This window comes from Octopus sinensis, linkage group LG8 (assembly GCF_006345805.1).
Source record: "Octopus sinensis linkage group LG8, ASM634580v1, whole genome shotgun sequence".
Classification (NCBI taxonomy): Eukaryota; Metazoa; Mollusca; class Cephalopoda; order Octopoda; family Octopodidae; genus Octopus; species Octopus sinensis.
In genome coordinates, this window is record NC_043004.1 from 92,133,864 (window position 1) to 92,154,778 (window position 20,915).

Consider the following 20,915-nt stretch of genomic DNA (forward strand, 5'->3'; position numbering starts at 1 on the left):
GTGTAATGTTAAGGCGGTGTGACCTAGCAGAATCGTTAGTACGGCGGGAAAATTTGCTTAGCGGCATAATTTCGTCCGTGTTTACGTTCTGTGTTCAAATTCAGTCGAGTTCGACTTTTACCTTTCATTGGTTTCGGCGCCGATAAAATAAGCACCAGTTGAACACTGGGGACGATGTAATTGAGTTACCCCCACTGACCCTCACCCCAAATTTGCTGGCTTTGTGACAAAATTTGAAACCTATATTTTGTGTAGTGTTGGTTAAATCTTCAACGACAATACGAAGCAATACAGGGCAGTGTGTTTGAGGGATACTGCAGAGAGGATACTACATAATGTGGTCTCTTGTTGCATAAGGTGCTATATGGTAGGCTGTATACTATGTGCGTAGCGTTTGTCTACAGTTCACCGCTCTGTTTTGTATAGTGTGGGTCATGCGGTATATTGCGATATAGGATGTTCTCTTTTTGTATAGTGTTTTGTAATATGATATTTTCGTGTGGTGTATTGCAGTAGAATGTGGTATATTGTACTCTACAATGTGATGATATTGCAATGTAGTGACTTCAATCGTAAAATGACTTGATCTGTCTACTGTGACAGCTGATTTTCTGACCTTTCATGATATGAATTTATTACCCGTTCTTTATCTCTTGGCATATATATATATATATATATATATAATATATATATATATATATATATATACCTTCGAAACGTGGAGTAAATGAAACTAAGGCGACTGAAGAAGGGGAATTTTCCTTGTTTTGTATGTCCTGTACTCTATTTTTTCGCTGTTTAAAAGAAATGTCCATTTCCTTGTTTTTGTGTTTATGTTTTCGTTTCTCATTGTGTTCGACGTTTTTTTTGGGGTGTCCTGTACCCATATATGCATGTATATATACATGTAGAGGTAGGTACGTACATATATGTATGTATATATGCATATGTTTTATTTATTAATTTATTATATGACGGAACGCACGCATCCATTTCTAAGTAAGATTGTTCTTAATATATATTGGTGTATATGAACGAGAACCGATTACTGTATATGAAAGAGCAAACAACTAATATCCTTCATATTCTGTTTGGAATTGAATTTAATTTGTTTCAGTTATACGGACATCAACAACAAATTACACTGCATTCTGTGTTTATGCGCGTTTTATAGTATAGTGTTGTATGTTGTACAATGTGGTAGATTGAAGTTAAGTGTGACCATTATTTTATTGTAGTATATTGCTGTGTAATGAGGCAAGTGTTGTTGGTGAATAGCTCCAGACAGCCTTGATCGAATAAACGTATTGTTAAAGGCGTCTCAACCGTGATCTTCATGTTTTTTCAAGTGCAGAACTGCTAGGATATGGAGACGTAAGCAAGCCAACACCAGTAGTTAACGCTGGTAGTGGATAAACACAAGTCAAAAACAACTACACATAAACACAAACACAAACACACAGACACACAAGCATACACACACACACATATACCTACACAAGGCGGGTTTCTTTCAGTTTCTGTTTACCGAATCCACTCACGTGGCTTTCTTTTCCCCGATGCTATAGTAGAGGACACTTGTCCAAAGTGCCACGCAGTGGGGCTGAACCCAAGACCACATAGTTAGGAAGCAGGCTTCAACACTGCCACGCCTGCGTCTATAGTCTTTTGCCTACAGTGACATGCACAATTTTCTGGTTCCTTACTGGGATTCTCAAGCCTCTACTCAAACCTTTTCCGAACACCTCCAAAGACTTAACGACAATCGGTTAAAAACTCCACAAGCTTAAATTTATTACACTAAGCTACATCAGATTTGTCTTTATCCTTGACTTTATCTCTCTACTTTTCATACTTATTCTTCTAGTCGTCAACCAACTGGCTGACTTGCCGGCTTGCTGGCTTCGTTATCTCGCTAGCGCAAGTGGGTGAGCTGGCAGAATCGTTAGCACGCCGGGTGAAATGCGTAGCCGTATTTTGTCTGCCGTTACGTTGTGAGTTCAAATTCCACCGAGGTCGACTTTGCCTTTCATCCTTTCGAGGTCGATAAATTAAGTACCAGTTACGCACTGAAGTCGATGTAATCGACTTAATCCGTTTGTCTGTCCTTGTTTGTCCCCTCTGTGTTTAACCCCTTGTGGGTAGTAAAGAAATAAAAATGGGTATTTCGTCTGCCTTTATGTTGTGAGTTCAAATTCCGTCGAGGTCCACTTTGCCTTTCATCCTTTCGGGGTCGATTAAATAAGTACCAGTTTCGCACTGAGGTCGATATAATCAACTTAATACCTTTATCTGTCCTTGTTTGTCTCCTCTGTGTGTAGCCCTTGTGGGCAGTAAAGAAATAAGAAGCGTTAGCCTGCCGGGCGAAATGCTTGGCGGTATTTCGTCTGTGTTTACGCTCTGAGTTCAATTTGCGTCGAGGTCGACTTTGCCTTTCATCCTTTCGAGTTCTATATATTAAGTACTAGTTGCTTACTGGGGTCGATATAATCGACTGGCCCCTCCACCAAAATTAGAGCCTTGAGCCTAGAGTAGAAAAGATTATCTCGTTAGTGCATCGGACAAGATCCTTAGCGGCATTTCTTCCGACTCATTACGTTCCGTGATTTCCCATTCCGCAGAGGTTTACTTTGTCTTTCACCCTTTAGGGTCAATGAAATAAGTGCCAGTTGAGCACTGGGCTCCGTGTAATCGACTACCCCTCTCCCTTTACAAAATTACTGGCCTTGTGCCAAAATTTGAAACGGTCATCTATTTTATCCTGCACTGTTTCTGACTCATCCTCTCAGACAGCTATCAACTCTACGCGTCATCGTGAACAACACATATTTCACTTTCTTGAACCGCACTTAAAATTACCTCAGTTTTACTTGTGAGATCCAGTATACAGAGCCTACGATATGTGCTTACGTTTGTGTGATATACTGTGGGGATACTATGACATATTATATTGTAGGGTGTCTTATTGTAGCGTGGTATATTGTTGGGCAATCTGGTATACTGTTGTCCAATTTGGTGTAATGAAATATTACATTGTTTGTGTTACAGCGTGGTAATCTATTATGTAGGGATACTAAATACGACATATTCTACATCCATAGCACTATTAGTTACCTGTATATCCGTATCAAAAACACATCTACACACGTGCCTCATCAGCCATGAAGCGTATAGATAAATGCCAGAGCCGAAATACTATTGTTACTATCAGAACCGCCGATCGAAATTCTGGAACCTTACAGATCATCAAAGAGGCATTTTTCATCAAATTAAAACCTACCATCAACAAGCTACTAACAGGAGCTGAATGAAACGCACTCGTTAATTTGATCACATCCACCAATCACAACGCAACCCAAAACACGATTTCACTTTGTCTATTCTTTATACATCCATAGTTCTTACTAAGACTATTCTTCGTGCATTCATGGTTTTTACTAAGAAAACGTGTAATGCAAAATACAACACTACTTCTTCAACAATGACAAACTTAAAGATTTTACAGGCCTCAGAGCCTGACAGGATCATATATTTCTTCGGTATTCCTCTCTCTATTACTAGGGGCATTTTCGCTAAAAGTATTAAAGATAGTAAAGTTTAAAATATCCCCTTTGTTCTCATTTATATTGAATTTATTTCAGACGGCATTTTCATGGCTTTATTAATCTCAGTTTATATTTCGCAATTTTTCGAGCAAACTGCGACTGGTTCTATATCACCTGAAGAATTTCCGAGTGAGTTGTATCTTAGAAATGAAGCAAAAAGTTTATCCATAAAATTACTAGAACATTGTGTGTGTGCGCGCGCGCGTGTTTGTGTGTGTGTGTGTGTTACGAAAGCAGTTAGTCCAACAAAAACAATATTTTTCTTTATTGAGATGTTGGGGACACCCAAAACTAAGTTAATGCAATTCATTATAAACCAATTATAGAGAAAAGTACATTAATAATAATAATAATAATAATAATAATAATAATAATAATAATAATAAATAATAATGATAATTATAATAATAGTAATAATAATAATAATAATAATAATAATAATAATAATAATAATAATAATAATAATAATGGAATAAATAAATTAATGAAATATTAAGGGATAGTGAAATATTGATAGCGATGATGGTGAAACAGTAAAATGTTAAAAAGAATTAAACGATAACATAAAATAAATAAATAAATAATAAAAAAGATCTATCGATAAGTAGAGCGAGGGGAGATGGTGATAATGACATTAAAATTTATAAACTAAAAATAAGCAGATAAATTAATGAGGGACCCATAAGGGACAGCAGTGCTATTTATCTGTCCATTTATTTATCAGTATATTTCATGTCATATTTTTGCCATTTTGTTTCTTTACTATTTATATACTATTTCATAGTCATCATGTTTGCTGTACTCTAAGTTATTTATCAGTAGTTCTATTAATACACCTTACTCTGCTGATTTGATGTGTAATGAGCAGCGGTAGATTAGTTCTGTAGTCCCCGACGTGTTCTATATTTTCTCAGTTCAAATCCCGCCGAGTTCAACTTTGCTTTTCTTTCTATTGAGATCGTTGTTTAACCCCCATCTCGGCTCTATCAAGGAAATCTTTTATCAAAGGCGCTGCAACCACGACCATTCCTGTCTACTTTTCAAACACATTTTAAGGTGTGTGATTTAACGGAGATTTGGCCGCAACTTTTTGTAGATCGAGCGATAAAAAATTTCTCCTTCGATGATTTTTTGTTGTACCTATTGTAATATTTTGTTGGGCAACATTGTTCCCAGAAAAAGAGTAATGGGTTTATAGAATCTTTTGGAAAAATGTTTTGCAATATTTGTTGAGGCTGTATTCGTTCTGAGTTCAAATCCAACCAACGCGAACTTTGCAATATAACCACATCCCAATATTCTAGCATAGCCACATTGCAATATCACTTCTTAGACCCCATTCGGTCATGAATGACCATGAGATTGCACCTAGAAAGTTACCCTCCGAGGCACAAGTCCGGGCAAGGTTGTTTATGAAAGACCAACAGTCGCCCATGCATACCGACCTCCCCTCTCCACACCACTGATGTTATCCAAGGGAAAGGCAAAGGCCGATACAGCTTGGCACCTGTGATGTCACAACTCATTTCTACAGCTGAGTAAACTGGAGCAACGTGAAATAAAGTGTCTTGCTCAAGAACACAACACGCAGCCTGGTCTAGGAATCGAACTCACAACCTGATAATCGTAAGCTCGACGCTCTAACCACTGAGCCATGCGCCTTCACACATTACTACACGCCTATATAACCACATTCCTATATTCTAATATCTCAATATAACTGGGTCCTTAATATATTCCAAACCGAAACCAAGTGAGAAACAGCAGGCAGAAATAATACATAAAAGACACTATCATTGACTCGTACTCCAATAGATATAGATTAACTGTGATAGGAAAAGCTATTTGAGGTCTTTCAACCCCTAGGAGTTATGAAGAGGGAAATTTTATAAGAACAAAAACAGGGTCCGGAGCTAATGTTCCAGTAGCATCACTAGTTGAAGCTTCGGAATTAGCTGAGAAGATGATGTCGTTCTAGGTCCCGGAAGATGATCAGGAATCCGAATGATCGACCCAGCAGCCGCGATAAGCGTTGACATTGATAGAAAGGGCATGATGTGTTTTTTTTTTTTTTCATAGCAACAACAAATCCCACTCCCTCAGAACATCGTGAGTCACTGTTCCAAAGATGGCGGATAAAGTCACCTCGTGCTCAGTTTTGAAAGCCAATATGCAGCACTCGGTCTCCTTATCCTAATTAACAGCATCACCACTACTGCATCGTCTGGAGAAAACGAAGGGGTTTGGCGTAAAAATTTCCCCAAAAGCAAATCTAATCACAACAGGAAAAAATAGAGAAAAACAGCCAGTCCTCACTCATCCACAGAATAACAATGACGATGACGACGGGAAATATAAAGAATTAAAATTCACTGTTTTCCCGTCCCATGAGATTTGCGTATATGCCAGAGTTGTAAGGTGACGTCTTCACAGACGTGAAAAATTCTCACTTCTGTGAAACGATAAGCAACAGCGCTGCCAAGGAGGGTTGCAAACCAGAGAGGGGTAATCGATATTTTCTGACCTATAACTTTGCTGAATATACAGTATAAGATTTGGGCCAAGCAGCTAGCAAAGAGATTGGTACTTATCGCAGGTAGTTTCATCAGAAAAGCTCATTCCGAAGAGATGTATCTACAACAAACTTCACTTCTATACAATTCGTTGTAGAGAGAGTAGGCTACACACCTGGCTTTAATAAGGCTCTGATAAAAAGGGATCAGTCAAAAGCGTTCAATGGGATCGATCATTTCTCTTGGTAAGCTGCCTTCGTAGCAGCTAGTTTCAGTTTTGTTTTCAAACGCTGGTTTTAAACGCTGCACTAGCAGCAGAAAACAAAAGAGACGATAATTATAGCAAGAACAGGCTCAGTAATAAAATCAGAAGCAACTACTACAGAAGAAGCAACAATGACCACAAGTGCAACAACAACCACAAAAGCAACACCTACAACAGAAGAAGCAACAACAACTACAAGAGCAACAACGCAAAATAACAACAGATCCGCTTACAGATTGTTCTCTCAAAGAAAACCTCCAAGTTTGCCCTACCTATTCCCTCATAGCAAAGCACAAACACGAACGCACATTCTAACACAAGCTCACCACTCCCCGCAACTATTATATATATTTCAGAATCAGAAGTCTCGTTCGGTGATGAAGAAGCAAGATTGTCATCTAAAGTGGTCTGTAAAAGAAGGAATACAAAGACTGGAAACCGCGTAGCTTGTTCCTATCCAAGACCATATTGTAATTTTGTTTCCTCGTTTCGCCTCGCCACTCATCAAGCAGCTTTTGTCCCCTTCTGGTTTTGAGCACTAGCTCTAGTTCTTGACAATATATCTTCATGTTTTACATTGTAGAATTCCTAGCATATGCCGTCGCTTGTGATACTTTCCCTGATTGCCTTTATAACTTGCTAATTAGCTTCTCCTCATGCATATTCCAACAGATGGCCATCCATGCACGTCATCAAATAACCAAAAGAAAAAGAATGAAAAATGGTCCAAGTTCTTACGGCCTTCTACCATGCCATATATTTCCTCATAGATAAACCTAATACTGTACAAACCTACTTAAACTGAAGACAGAAACTCCCTGAAGTAAGACCCTACATAGACAGTAACAAACTTGCCAACGTCAGAAGAAACATTATAAAAAAAATTATTGACTGAAGTAGAGATTGACCAAATTAAACAAGCAGTAACGGATAAAAAGAATGAAACTGCAGCTAAAGAAGATAATGCTGAAGAAACAATTATAGATCAGCCCAGGGCTGATAAAAACGCAGTAAGGATTGAAAGAGTTAGTATAATTGATAGGCAAAGTGAAATACTCCCTGAACCAATCATAAACACTAAGACAGAGGAACATCAAATAGATGAAGAAAGTCACACAAATATTGACCCAACAGAACTACATGAGCTAAAAAATCAAATCATGATTGAATGGCTGATAATTAAAGAAACCAGTATGGATGAACGTGATACACTCCCTAAAATCCGCAACTCTAACCAAAACATGAAAATAATTGGTAAAACTCCGCCTTGCACTTAAGGATATAATTTCAGCTAAGGATTTGGATATCACAGATCTCAACCACCTGTACTATGCATCCGCGAAATCTCAACGATTCTATGTGGTGAAAAGATTAGAAAACGGCAATATTCCCACAAAAAGACTTCTTGGCAAGAGCGTATCCAACAACAAGTTAAACTACTTAGGTCTGACATTGAATGTTTGAAACACCTTAAGGTTGACAAGACCACCAAACCTACAAAAACCCAAAAATTAAAGACAAAATATAATATGAAAACTATACTTGATATTGATGTCACCATAGAAACCATCAAGCAAACGGTATCTGCTAAAGCTGCCTGCATAGCGTGGTATGAAAAGCGAATTAGATTCTTCAAGGACAACAACATGTTAAAAAATAACCCCAAACGTTTTTACAGGAAGATAGGGAAAACACCAGTTACTGTAAAGTCTGTACCATCAAAAGAAGAAGTGCAGAGATTTTGGAATAAAATTTGGGCAGAAGAAAAAACACACAACCAAAAGGCCCCTTGGATTGATAGAATATCTACAGACTTGGACTCCTTAGAGGAGCAAAAGTGGGAGAGTGTCAAGGTAGAAGATATAAGATCTGCTCTCAGGAGGTCAAGCAAATGGAAGTCTCCAGGAAAGGATAACATTCCTAACTTCTTGTTGAATGCCTTCCCAGAATTTTACAATGATGTTTTGCAACACCCTAGTAGGATGCCTCCTTGGCTAGTAAATGGCTTAACATTCCTGCTTCAAAAAAGTGAAGAAACAAATGAACCAAAAACCCATAGACCTATAACCTGCTTAACAGCTATGTATAAAACGCTGACATCTGTCCTGACGGAATATACCTATAGTTTTTTAATATATAGCAGCAAATTTTCTGATGAGCAAAAAGGATGTAAACGTGGATCCTATGGTTGTAAAGATCAGCTACTCATCAATAAGATGATCTTAGAAGATTGTCACAAACGACACAAAAACTTGTCAATAGCCTGGATAGACTATAAAAGGGCTTTTGATAACCTGCTACATAGCTGGATTAAGAAATGCCTGGAAATGTATAAAATAGTGCCTACTCTGCGAAACTTTTTGTCTCTAAGTATGAGATCATGGAGAAGAACACTAACTTTGAACAGTGACGATGAATCTCTAAATGCTGGTGATGTAAACATCTCATGCGGCATTTTCCAGGATGACTCACTATCACCACTCCTCTTTTGTTTAGCCTTCCTCAAAATTGCTCAATGACGCATAGTACGGATATAAAATGCTTGATAAAAATATAAATCATCTCATTTACATGGATGATTCAAAGCTCTTTGCAAAAAATGACCAACAACTCAAGGGCTTACTAGCGATTGTTAAACAATTCAGTGACGACATCAGAATGCAATTTGGCCTCGATAAATGTGCAAAAGCTACATTTATCAAAGGAAAAATGACAGAAACATCTAACGTTAACCTTGACCAGCAGAATGTCATAAAAGAGTTAGACCCAGCGGAGAGCTACAAGTACCTAGGGGTAATTGAAGGGGACGGAATAAGGCATTCAGTGATGAAGGAAAGGATCAGGAGAGAATATTATAGCAGAGTAAGAGCAATACTCAAGACAGAGCTGAATGCGAGAAACAGGATCGAAACGATCAATGCTTTAGCCATACCAGCTGTGACTTACAGTTTGAATATCGTTAACTGGTCAGTTACTGAAATATGTAATCTTGACAGAAAAATACGAAAACTGTTGACAATGCATAGAATGCCCCACCCTAAGGCAGATATAGAACGACTTTATCTGCCAAGAAAAGAGGGAGGCCGTGGACTTTTACAACTGGCAATAACAATGAAGATTGCTACAATTGGTCTCGACTCCTACCAGAAAAACACTGAGGACTGGATGTTAAAACTTATCTCAAAACATGAAAACAAGAAAGCATCGAACTCAGTAACAAAACAGGCAAAGGAATATCTAAGTGAATTCCGAATACAACAACTTTCGGAATTAGACATACAAGAAACAAACACAGAAAAAGCTAAACGCATGAAAACCCGTGCTAAAACTGCTGCCTTAGATATTATGATTGATAAATGGCAAGAAAAAACCTCTCAATGGCAAATACCCAAAGAGAGTGAATAATGCAGATGTTGACAAAGCCCTGACCCATCAATGGCTAATGGCTTCTGGCTTAAAATTTGAACCAGAAGGGTTTATCATAGCAGCTCAAGATCAATGCCTACCTACAAGGAACTATCAGGCCAACATATTAAAGAACGTGTATGTAAACAACAAAATGAAACCATTGATCATGTTGTCTCCAAGTGCAGTCTTCTTGCGCCTACAGAGTATCTCAACAGGCATGATAGAGCTGCACAATATATTCACTGGGTAATTTGCAAAAGCCTGGACTTGCCCCATGATAAAAACTAGTGGGAACACAAACCACCTCCAGTGCTTGAAAATGACGACATCTCACTCCTCTGGAACTTCACCATTCAAACTGACAGAAAGATAGATGTGAATAGGCCAGGCATCATACTCAAAGACTTCAGACAAAAACATGCCTCCTCATTTATATGACTGTCCCAATCGATATAAACGTATCTGTCAAGACCTACCAGAAACTGAGCAAATATAAAGATCTGGAAATAGAAATCAGCAAAATGTAGAACCTGAAAACTAAAACAATACCTGTTGTCATAGGTGCCCTGGGAATGATAGCAAAAAAGCTTGATTGCTACCTAACTCAGATACCAGGAAACCCCAAAATGGCAGAAATTCAAAAGATATTGCTCATGGGAACTGCTCATTTCCTACGCAAAATACTTTCTATGTAATCTCAAGTTTTAAAGCAAACAATTTTCGTATAGTTTTTTTTAGACATTCACTATTACAACACTAAGTACAAAACCAAATATATGGCACCCTAGGCATAACACCAACATGAACTTTCAACTTGTCTCTTGAGGTCTCTGGGTGAGACTTGGAGCCAACTTGTACAAATGTAAAGCAAAAGAAAACAGAATAATAATGATAATAATAATAATAATAATAATAATAATAATAATAATAATAATAATAATGATAATGATACTGATGATGATGATGATGATGATGATGATGATGATGATGATGATGATGCAGTACCATGTGAGGGCTCTCATGGTTCCTGACGACGACGACGACGCTGATGATGATGATGATAATATTTTGTCTTGGTATAAAAGATGGGCTACAGCAAATATTCTGTTCAACACAACAAATTTGTTTATCAGTTGCTTGACCATAGCCAGTTGAACATGTTCCTTGATGGCTGATGATATGTGCATCTCTGATAGTAGTGGCGGGGGTGGGCATCATAGCCATGTGTTGACAGGAATTCTTTGGAGTTTGAATAATTCAGCTCTGAAAATATGGTATTTTTTTCAACATCCTCAAACAACCCTTATTCAGGGAACTTTCGAGCGGGATGGGCCACTCGACTGGAAGAAAATTCTAACTAGGTCCCACCTGCAAGGTCATGCGTTGTTTATCTTGATATGATTTCACCATGTCGCGCACATATGGTTGTAAGGCATGTGACTGGTGTACCCTTATCAGACGGGTAGTCATGATGGGTATACTGGGCTTCGTATATTTTACCCCACTGTCATTTTGATGGCATGTGATGCTCCCTCACATAATAATGATAATAAATGTATAAAACATGGCTACAGCAAATATTCTGCTTAATACCAAAGATTTGCTTAACTAGTCGAGCACACCTGGCAATGTGTATCTCTGGTCCCGAGCAGAAGTAGTAGGGATGCATCATGGTCATGTGTTGAGAGGAATTCTTTGCGGTTTGAATGATTCACCTTTGGAAACATGGGTGTTTCTTTCAATATCCTTAAACAACCCATATTCATGGACCTTTAGAGCGGGATGGGCTGCTCGACCAGACGAAAATTCTAACTGGGCTCCACCTGCAAGGTTATGCGCTGTTTATCTTGATATGAGATCACCATGTCGCGCACATATGGTTGTGATGCATGTGCCTGGTGTACCCTTATCAGACGGATAGTCGAGATGGGTATATTGGGATTTGTATGTTTGCACCTCTGTGTCATTTTGATACCATGCACAGCTCTCTCACTCAATAATAATAATAATAATAATAGTAGTAGTAGTAGTTGTAGTAGTAGTAGTAGTTGTAGTAGTAGTAGTGTAGTAGTAGTAGTAGTAGTAGTAGTAGTAGTAGTAGTAGTAGTAGTAGTAGTAGTTTAATAAGGCCATCAATTATAAGGGTCGGGGATAGCCGATTTCATCGACACCAGTGCTCAACTGATGCTTTTTTTATGAAAGACGGTGGCATTTTAACGCAAAGAGTCAGAGGAAATGCTGTTATGCATTTTGTTCGACCGCAATAACAATTCTGCTACCTTAATAATGATGATGATGATGATGATGACGACGACGACGACGACGACGACGACGACGATCATGATTATGATCAGGAAGGGGAGGAGGAGGAATGCCATCCACAGAATCGATCATTTCTTAGAATCTGACAAAAGCAGAATATGTGCTGTGTTAGTGATACGACATATTTTAAGCGAATGTGGTAAATTCATCCAGAGGGAATACACGACGACATAACATTGTCGACAGAACGATTCACTGAGAATTAAGTAAAAAGTTTGAATCACAAAAAGCAGAAAAAATGGTACGAACATGACCCAAAGTGTCTGGGAGAAAATGACAGAGCAGAGATATCTTGGGATTTTATGATCAAGGATACACGATGTTGTTCGGGTAGACAGGAGGTAAAATCGTGAATGATTATAGACATCGGGCTCCCAGAGGACAGCAGAATCATTGGAAATGAAATAGAAAAACTTACGTGGTATGAAGTACTGAAGAGGAAAATCAAAAAGTTATGATCAATGAAAAAAAGTGTACATAGTGCCAGTATTTGATGATGCCTTAGTTAACGGTAGCAAAGTAATTAAAAAGTGGTTAGATAAGATAGGCAAAAAAATTGTAATAGATCACATCGAGAGAGTAGCATTTACTTGGCAGTGCCAGGAGTCTCAGCAAAATCCTCATGACTTGAGAAAGACGATACTCTCTTAGTTCTACATAAATACCATCTGGGCTTGTACATTAATGAAACCTCCAGTAACATACCCAGAATGCCAAATATAATAATCGTTTCTGTTATAGGCACAAAGCCTGCAATTTTGGGGGAAGAGGTCGAGTCAATTACACCGACCCCAGTGTTTCATTGATACTTAATTTAGTAAATTTAGTAAAGTCGACCTCGGCGGTTTGAACTCAGAACGTAAAGACGAACGAAATGCCGCTAAGCATTTTTCCCGGAATTCTAACAATTCTTTTCTGCTCTAGGCGCAAGGCCCGAAATTTTGGGGGAGGGGGCCAGTCGATTGGATCGACACCAGTACGTAACTGGTATATAATTTATCGATCCCGAAAGGATGAAAGGCAAAGTCGACCTCGGCGGATTTCGAACCCAGAACATAAAGACAGACGAAATATGGTTAAGCATTTCACCCGGCGTGCTAACGTTTCTTATTTCTTTATTGCCACAAAGTGCTATACGTAGAGGGGAAAAACAACGACAGACATAGGGATTAAGTCGATTACATCGACCCCAATGCGTAACTGGTACTTGATTTATCGACTCCGAAAGGATGAAAGTCGCTCTAGGCGGAATTTGAACTCAGAACGTACCGGCTGATAAAATACGGCTAACCATTTCGCCAGGCGTGCTAACGTTTCTGCCGCTCGCCGCCTTCTGTCAAATATGATAATAATCACAAGTGCGTGTGATTAATTGGCAAAAGATATGACCATCCCCAAATATAACAATATCTGTGTAAACACGATTTCACATCAGGTATCTTGTAAAACAAATAAATAAACGTTACAATGTGAACATTGGCCAGGTACAAGGGAAGGAACCAATCGACTACATTGACTCCACTGTTTCACTGGTACTTAATTTATCTACACTGAAAAGATTAAAGGGAAAGTCGACCTCGGTGGAATTTGAACTCAGAACGTAAAAACAAACGAAATGCCGCTAAGCATTTTTGCTCAGAATGCTAACGGTTCTGCCAGCTCGCCGCCTCAATAATAATAATAATAATAACAATAAGAACAATAATAATAATCATGATGATGATAATCCTTTCTGTTATAGGCACAAGGCCCGAAATTTGGGAGAGAGGGATAGTCGATTACAGTGTTAAATGAAATTCCGTGCATAGCATTTGAAAGAGATCGAAAGAGGTGGAAATCGGTTGGTGCCAAATCAGGAGAGTACGGCGGGTGTGGCTGCACTTCCCAGCCATGCTTTTGAATGGCGTCCTTGGTCATATTGGCGATATGAGAGCAGGCGTTGTCGTGCAGCAGAAGAACTCCATGCTGCCGATTAGGTCTTTTCTCTTGAATAGGCGTGCTGAGTCGTTCCATCTGTTGAACATAGAGTTCCGTGTTGACCGTTTGGTTCCGTTCAAGCAATTCGTAATGGATAATCCCTTCCCAGTCCCACCATACGCACAACATCGTTTTACGCGGATGAAAATCTTGTTTCACGCGCGGTGTCACGTGTTTACGGAGGCTAAGCCATTCATATTGATGTACAGGCACCATTATTCGTCACCAGTAACGATTAGGTAAAGAAATCGTTGCTTGTGTCCATGAGTTGAACGGGACGAGCAAGAAAACCAGCGGAGATTGTGGCTTATTGATTTTTGTTGTTATCACCTAAAGCATGCGGAACCCATGCTCCATACTTCTGAACCTTTCCCATCGAGTGAAGATGCTTCCCTATAGCAGTGTGGGAGCATTCCATTATCTCTGCCAGTTCCCTTGTCGTTTGACGAGAAGTTTCGTGCAAAAGTTGGTTTAATCGCTCTTCATCGAACTCAACTGGACGGCCAGAACGAGGTGCGTCTTTGAGGACAAAATTTCTATTTTTGAACTTGGCATACCAATCACGAGCGGTTCTTTCAGCTATGGCACCCTCTCCATAGGGAGCACAAATGTCGCGAGCAGCTTTTGCGGCTTTACACCTTGATTAAAATCAAAAAGAAGGAGGTATCGAAAATGCTCGTTTTTCTTAACTTGACATTCCATTTTAATGATCTGAAAATAATCAAAAACTAACTAAAATTAACTAGAAAAAAAAAAGATTCCAAAATAATCCAAAAATAGAATTCTCGAAAATAATAGATTCAAAAATGTAAAAATCGGCGGGAACTTAGCTGCCAACCCAATACAAAGATGCAAAGATCTAAATATGGAGATTCTCAAAACGCGGCGAATGAAAACTACGACATCCGTTTTCATAGTGGTACCTGGGGTAATAAAGAAAGGAGCCGACAAATTCAATGACATGATTCTAGGAAAACCATTCTTCAAAGAAATACTAAAATAAAAAAAAATACCCTAATGGACACTGCACACATTTTACGAAGAGGACTATCATAATAAATTTCATACTTAATAGAATGGAGCACTCATGTGTACTCGTTTTATCCAGTCAGAACACTTCTCAGCATTTATTCACTACAGGTGTCAAGTGGCTTCCACTAGATTAAATACACTAAAAAAAATTCATGATAAAAAAAATAATAAAGTGGTGTTCCAATACTAGAGTCGACATATTTGGCTATATCTCTTGGTGAAATTTGTGACATTGTGCCTGAAATAGAATAAAATATTATCTTCATTATTATTCGCGGCGGGCCTATCATGATGTCTTTCTCAGCGATTCTTCATTTCCTGAAGAATTTGTATATTTCAACGTTAACTGAGAAGATGAAATTTTTCTCTTCACTTAGAATATACTAAGCAGGATACCATGAGCAAGCTTGGAGTTCTGATTTTAACCAAAATAAACGAGAAGGTTGGTTTTTATTTTAATTTTATATTTCTTTGGACATTTGTTGTATGTATTAGTGCCTTCAACAATAACAGAAAAGATACGCCCCGCGACATTAAAAGAATACTGAAAAAGCAAACCGTTTCCACAAAATAAATGAATAAAGGCGCAGGAGTGGCTGTGTGGTAAGTAGCTCGCTTACCAACCACATGGTTCCGGGTTCAGTCCCACTGCGTGGCATCTTGGGCAAGTGTCTTCTGCTATAGCCCTGGGCCGACCAATGCCTTGTGAGTGGATTTGGTAGTCGGAAACTGAAAGAAGCCTGTCGTATATATGTATATATATATATATATATGTATGTGTGTGTATATGTTTGTGTGTCTGTGTTTGTCCCCCTAGCATTGCTTGACAACCGATGCTGGTGTGTTTACATCCCCGTCACTTAACGGTTCGGCAAAAGAGACCGATAGAATAAGTACTGGGCTTACAAAGAATAAGTCCCGGGGTAGATTTGCTCGACAAAAAGGCGGTGCTCCAGCATGGCTACAGTCAAATGACTGAAACAAGTAAAAGAGAAAAGAGAGAGTAAAGTTTTGGTTTTTATCACAAGATCAGAATGGGGAAAATATTGATATAATTACATAAAAAAAGTACGGACTATATTTTCGATAATCATAATATAAGCACAAGCATTATCGAATGGAGGTGCTCGTGAGGCAAGAATCCATTATTCGTGTTCGGCATTATGACAAAGTTATGTAAGCAAATGACATGCCATGCTTTCTCATTATTAGGGAACGAGGAGAAAATAAATTACCTTTATTCGTTTAGCTAGAGGCATTGGGGGTGGGGCTTTCTAATTATCAGCAAAACAAAAGTTACAAGAACGACCTCCGACCTCTGGGAAAAAAACTTTCCTCAAATGACTGGGTTAAATCATACAGGCCTTTTAAAAGTGTATGTAGTAAAAAGCAAAAGAAAAAAAAATAGTTTCTTCCCTTCACATAAATGAGTAGAGTCGAGACAGAGCACCCCACATCCTTCTCTGCCTATCTGTTCTGGAACCCAGTTTACGAAACAGTGTCCGTCGGTATCTGCATGACATTTACACGAGGCAAGATCGCACATTTTCTGAATATTCTTAGTTCAACATATGGTAACACTGTATTATCACTCTATCTAAATGTCTGTCATTTGAAATTCTTCTGTATGCTGTCGCTATGTAATAAATAAGCCAACATGGCTTATTTATTACATGTTTATACTATTTGTATATATTCACTTTTCCTTTTTACACAATAATTAAAAGTGATTGACCCACCGCATTCGTTTTTAGGGCCCTCACCGGTTTGGATCAGTCGGAAGCTTTTGAGAGGTTCAACGATCGCTATTTGGAAGTCTTTCTCAAGCAATCGGTTTCAAAACTGTTTTCAGAAGCTGAAACACAGTTGGGCTCAGCAGTATTTATTCAATGGTCAGGGCGAAAAACATTGATGACTCCTTATAATCCTTAGACTGACAGTGCTATCAAAAGCTTCTACTGGTTCGAGATAAACTGTACAGGTATGTAAGTGGCATCAGGAAAGACTACCCAATGTGTACGCATAGTGATGTGTCCTCTGCATGTGCTAGTGGAGAACCAAGGACTGATCTGGCTAAGGTACGAGTGTAGAATAAAGATAACCACGCTGCCTTTTATTAATCGAACAGAGTAGGGAGATTGTTTTCTCTCTTCTCTGGTGGCTTTGGCGATTAGAGAAAGAAATGCGAATTTGACAAAAGACTTCGCTTACTATGGCGGACATGGTTAGACTGAATGAACCATTCTAAGCATGTGCCTGTACGTCTTGCTCTTGATGGTCAGAATGATCTTAGATGAAACAAAATCCTGTTTCAGGAGGAAAGTATTATTCATTTGGATGCTATGTAAATTTATTATCTCATTCCCTCTCTTTGTTTTCTTTCCGTTTTTCTTCCTCACCTAATCTTTATATATAAAGTCAAGTTGTGTGTCTGTCTCCTACGATTTAGATTCCTAACTACTCCCACATTTTGCGGTGCAGTTTAACCAAAACCGGGTATCTTATAGTCGTGATTCATATCAAGCCCTTCTGGGTATTAGCGCGCGTCTACAATGAGTCTACGATTTTAAAAATAATTTACTATCATTTTTTTCCATTTTAATGCATTTTTTCGCTATTATATAAGGGAAGTAGCTCTCTAAAAATGTCTACGATGAGTCAACGATTTAAAAAAAAAATTACCATCATCTTTTTTCCATTTTTAATGCATTTTTTTGCTATTTTTTGGCTATAACTCTCTAAAAATGCTTATATAGTTATTTCCCTTACAAACCCGAGCAACGCCGGGCGATACTGCTAGTGTTATATAAATCGCAACAATATATGGGACCCGCTTTTGTAAAGTTCATTTCATCCGACGCCCTCGGTGGCAAATAAAGAAAATTAAGTAGTCCTAAGGGTAACGGATTGGTAGAATTATTAGATTGTTCGAGTAAAATATCTTGTAGGATTTTGTTTGATGTTTTACATTGTGAATTCAAATCCCGATGAGGTCACTCTTGACTTTTCTCCTTCCGTAATAAATAAAATAACATAACAGTCATGAATCTTCTGTTCGATTTAATCAATTTAGCCTTGTTTTTAAATTTATGACTAGTTAGAAACCATCCTCTCTAGTATCAGAATTAATTTTAAGGCAGCGAGCTGGCAGAAACGTTAGCACACCAGGCGAAATGTTTAGCGAGGTCGACTTTACCTTTCATCCTTCCGGGTGTGATAAAATGAGTACTAGTTGACCCCTGGCACTGATGTAATCGATTTATCTTCTCCTGCAAAATTGCTGACCTTACACCAAAATTTGCAATCATTATTATGATTGTCTTTCATCTGTTACTTATTTCAGTAGCACCGTATTATTTGCACAGATCAACCCTAGTATTCACTTTTAAGTCCGGTACTTATTCTACGAGGATTTAAGCAAACCAACACCGGCTATAAATGTAAAGTGGTTGGGGCAGAATACACACACACAACTACTGGATTTATTGAGTATTTAAACAGATTGTCTGGTATTAGACAAACTGATGCAGACACCTCTGATGAGAATTCAATGATAATCGAAAATCGATTAAGGCTGTTCATTATTTATTCAATCAATGAAGAAATGAGTTAATTTGTCCTTTTTATATATCTACTACATAGATGTTGTGTTAAGAAGCTTGCTTCTCAACCACATAGTTCCAGGTTCAGTCCCACTGCGTGGCACCTTGATCAAGTGTCTCCTACTATAGCTTTCGGGACAATCAAAGCCTTGTGAGTAGAATTGGCTGCCGGAAACTGAAAGAAGCCCGTCGTACATATATATATATATATGTGTGTGTGTGTGTGTGTGTGTGTGTGTGTGTATCTATGTGTTTCTATGTCTCTGTTTGTCCCCCGCCACCACTTGGCAACTGGTGGTGGTGTGTTTACGTAAATAGCGGTTGCGCAAAGAGACCGATAGAATAAATAGTAGGTTTCAAAAATAAGTCCTTGTGTCGATTTGGTCGACTTAAAGCCCTTCAAGGCGGTGCCCTGGCATGGCCGCAGTCGAATGACTGAAACAAGTAAATATCTACACACACACAGATCAGGCTTTCACATGGTTACTATAAACCAAATTCACTTACATTGGTCAGCCCTGTGCCATAGTGGAGGACACTTGCCCACGGTGGTGCGCATTGGGACTGAATCCATAAGCACATGTTTGTAAAGCGAGCCTCTTAACTTCACGTCCGTACCCGCTTACCGTCACCATTATTTAAAAAAAAGAACGCAATAGATGTGAGAATGCATTGATCGCTGAATAAAGTACCTTCTGGTATCAAGTCAATACCCTCTAAGCTCCGGTTTCAAATTCTGATAGGATTGATTTTGGTCGACTACACAACTCATTCCACTCAAATATGGGACCGGGTGCCTAGATTACGAATGACTATTGCAGCAGCAACGACAGCAGCAGCCACAGCCGTAGTCGTTGTAGTAGTAGTCGTAGTAGCAGTAGTAGTCGTAGTAGCAGCAGCTGTAGTAGTAGTAGTCGTAGTAACAGTAGTAGTAGTATTAGTAGTAGTAGTCGTAGTAACAGTAGTAGTAGTATTAGTAGTAGTAGTAGTGGCAGCAGCAGCAGCAGTAGTAGTAGTAGTAGTAGTAGTAGTAGTGGCAGCAGCAGCAGTAGTTGTAGTATTAGTAGTAGCAGCAGTAGTAGCAGCAGCAGCAGCACAGCAGCAGCAGTAGTAGTAGTAGTAGTAGTAGTAGTAGTAGTAGTGGAGAAAAGAGAAATTGGCTCCAATTCATCCTTGATCAAGAATATTTCAGCCGAGACCATTCCGCCTTATGTTGACCTTTTCATTTCATGCATAGTAAATATGGGACCACGTTCTACGCTTTTCCATATTTTTGATAGGCTAGGGTGTTATTCGAAGACAATTTTGGCTGCTACTTCTAGCCAGTGTATTGAGCTGTTGTGTGACAGCAGCGGCAGTAATATAGTAGTTGTAGTAGAAGTAGTAATAGTAGCAGCAACAGCAGCAGGAACAGCAACGGCAACAGCTGTAGTCGTAATAGTCGTAACAGCTGTAGTTGTGGGGGTTGTAGCAGTTAAAGTATTAGCAATAGTAATCGTAGCAGCAACAGTAGTAGTAGTAGTAGTAGTAGTAGTAGTTAAAGTGTTAGCAATAGTAATAGTAGCAGCAACAGTAGTAGTAGTAGTAGTAGTTAAAGTATTAGCAATAGTAATCGTAGCAGCAACAGTAGTAGTAGTAGTAGTAGTAGTAGTAGTAGTAGTAGTAGTAGTAGTAGTAGTAGTAGTAGTAGTAGTAGTTAAAGAATTAGCAATAGTAATCGTAGCAGCAACAGTAGTAGTAGTAGTAGTAGTAGTAGTAGTAGTAGTAGTAATAATTGTAGTGGTAGTAGTATTTAGTGTAGCTGTGGTATAGGTTATTACTACAACAGTAGCTGCTACAATAACACCATGAACAATAGCTAAGACAACTGCCACCACGTCTACTACTACCGCTACCACTAACACCTCGCGTCAGCGAACCACAACGTAGTTGCCCGATTTGCTAAAAGTAGCTGCTAAATCTCCCTCAAAATCACACCCTACACATCTTAGAATAATGTGATCTTAAGGTTTCACTGGACAAAAGAAACAGAACGACTGGTCATGTTTGGAACGCATCTTACCATTGGTCAGCTCGCACTTCACATGAAGATATTAAACAATTACAGCTAGTGGTAGAGCGGAGAATCGTTAACATGCCGGACGAAATGCTCAGTGGTATTTCGTCCGTCTTTACGTCCTGAGTTCAAATT

The 20,915-nt window shown here is 38.7% G+C and overlaps 1 long non-coding RNA gene across 1 annotated transcript in view; it reads right to left on the reverse strand.

Annotated features, from left to right (window-relative positions):
- Window positions 1–11,462: 11,462 nt before the first annotated feature.
- LOC118764631 overlaps window positions 11,463–20,915 on the reverse strand; it is a 24,355-nt gene continuing 14,902 nt past the window's right edge. The window contains exon 3 of the long non-coding RNA XR_005000448.1: window positions 11,463–11,749. This is a non-coding gene — a long non-coding RNA (uncharacterized LOC118764631). The remainder of the gene's footprint in view (window positions 11,750–20,915) is intronic.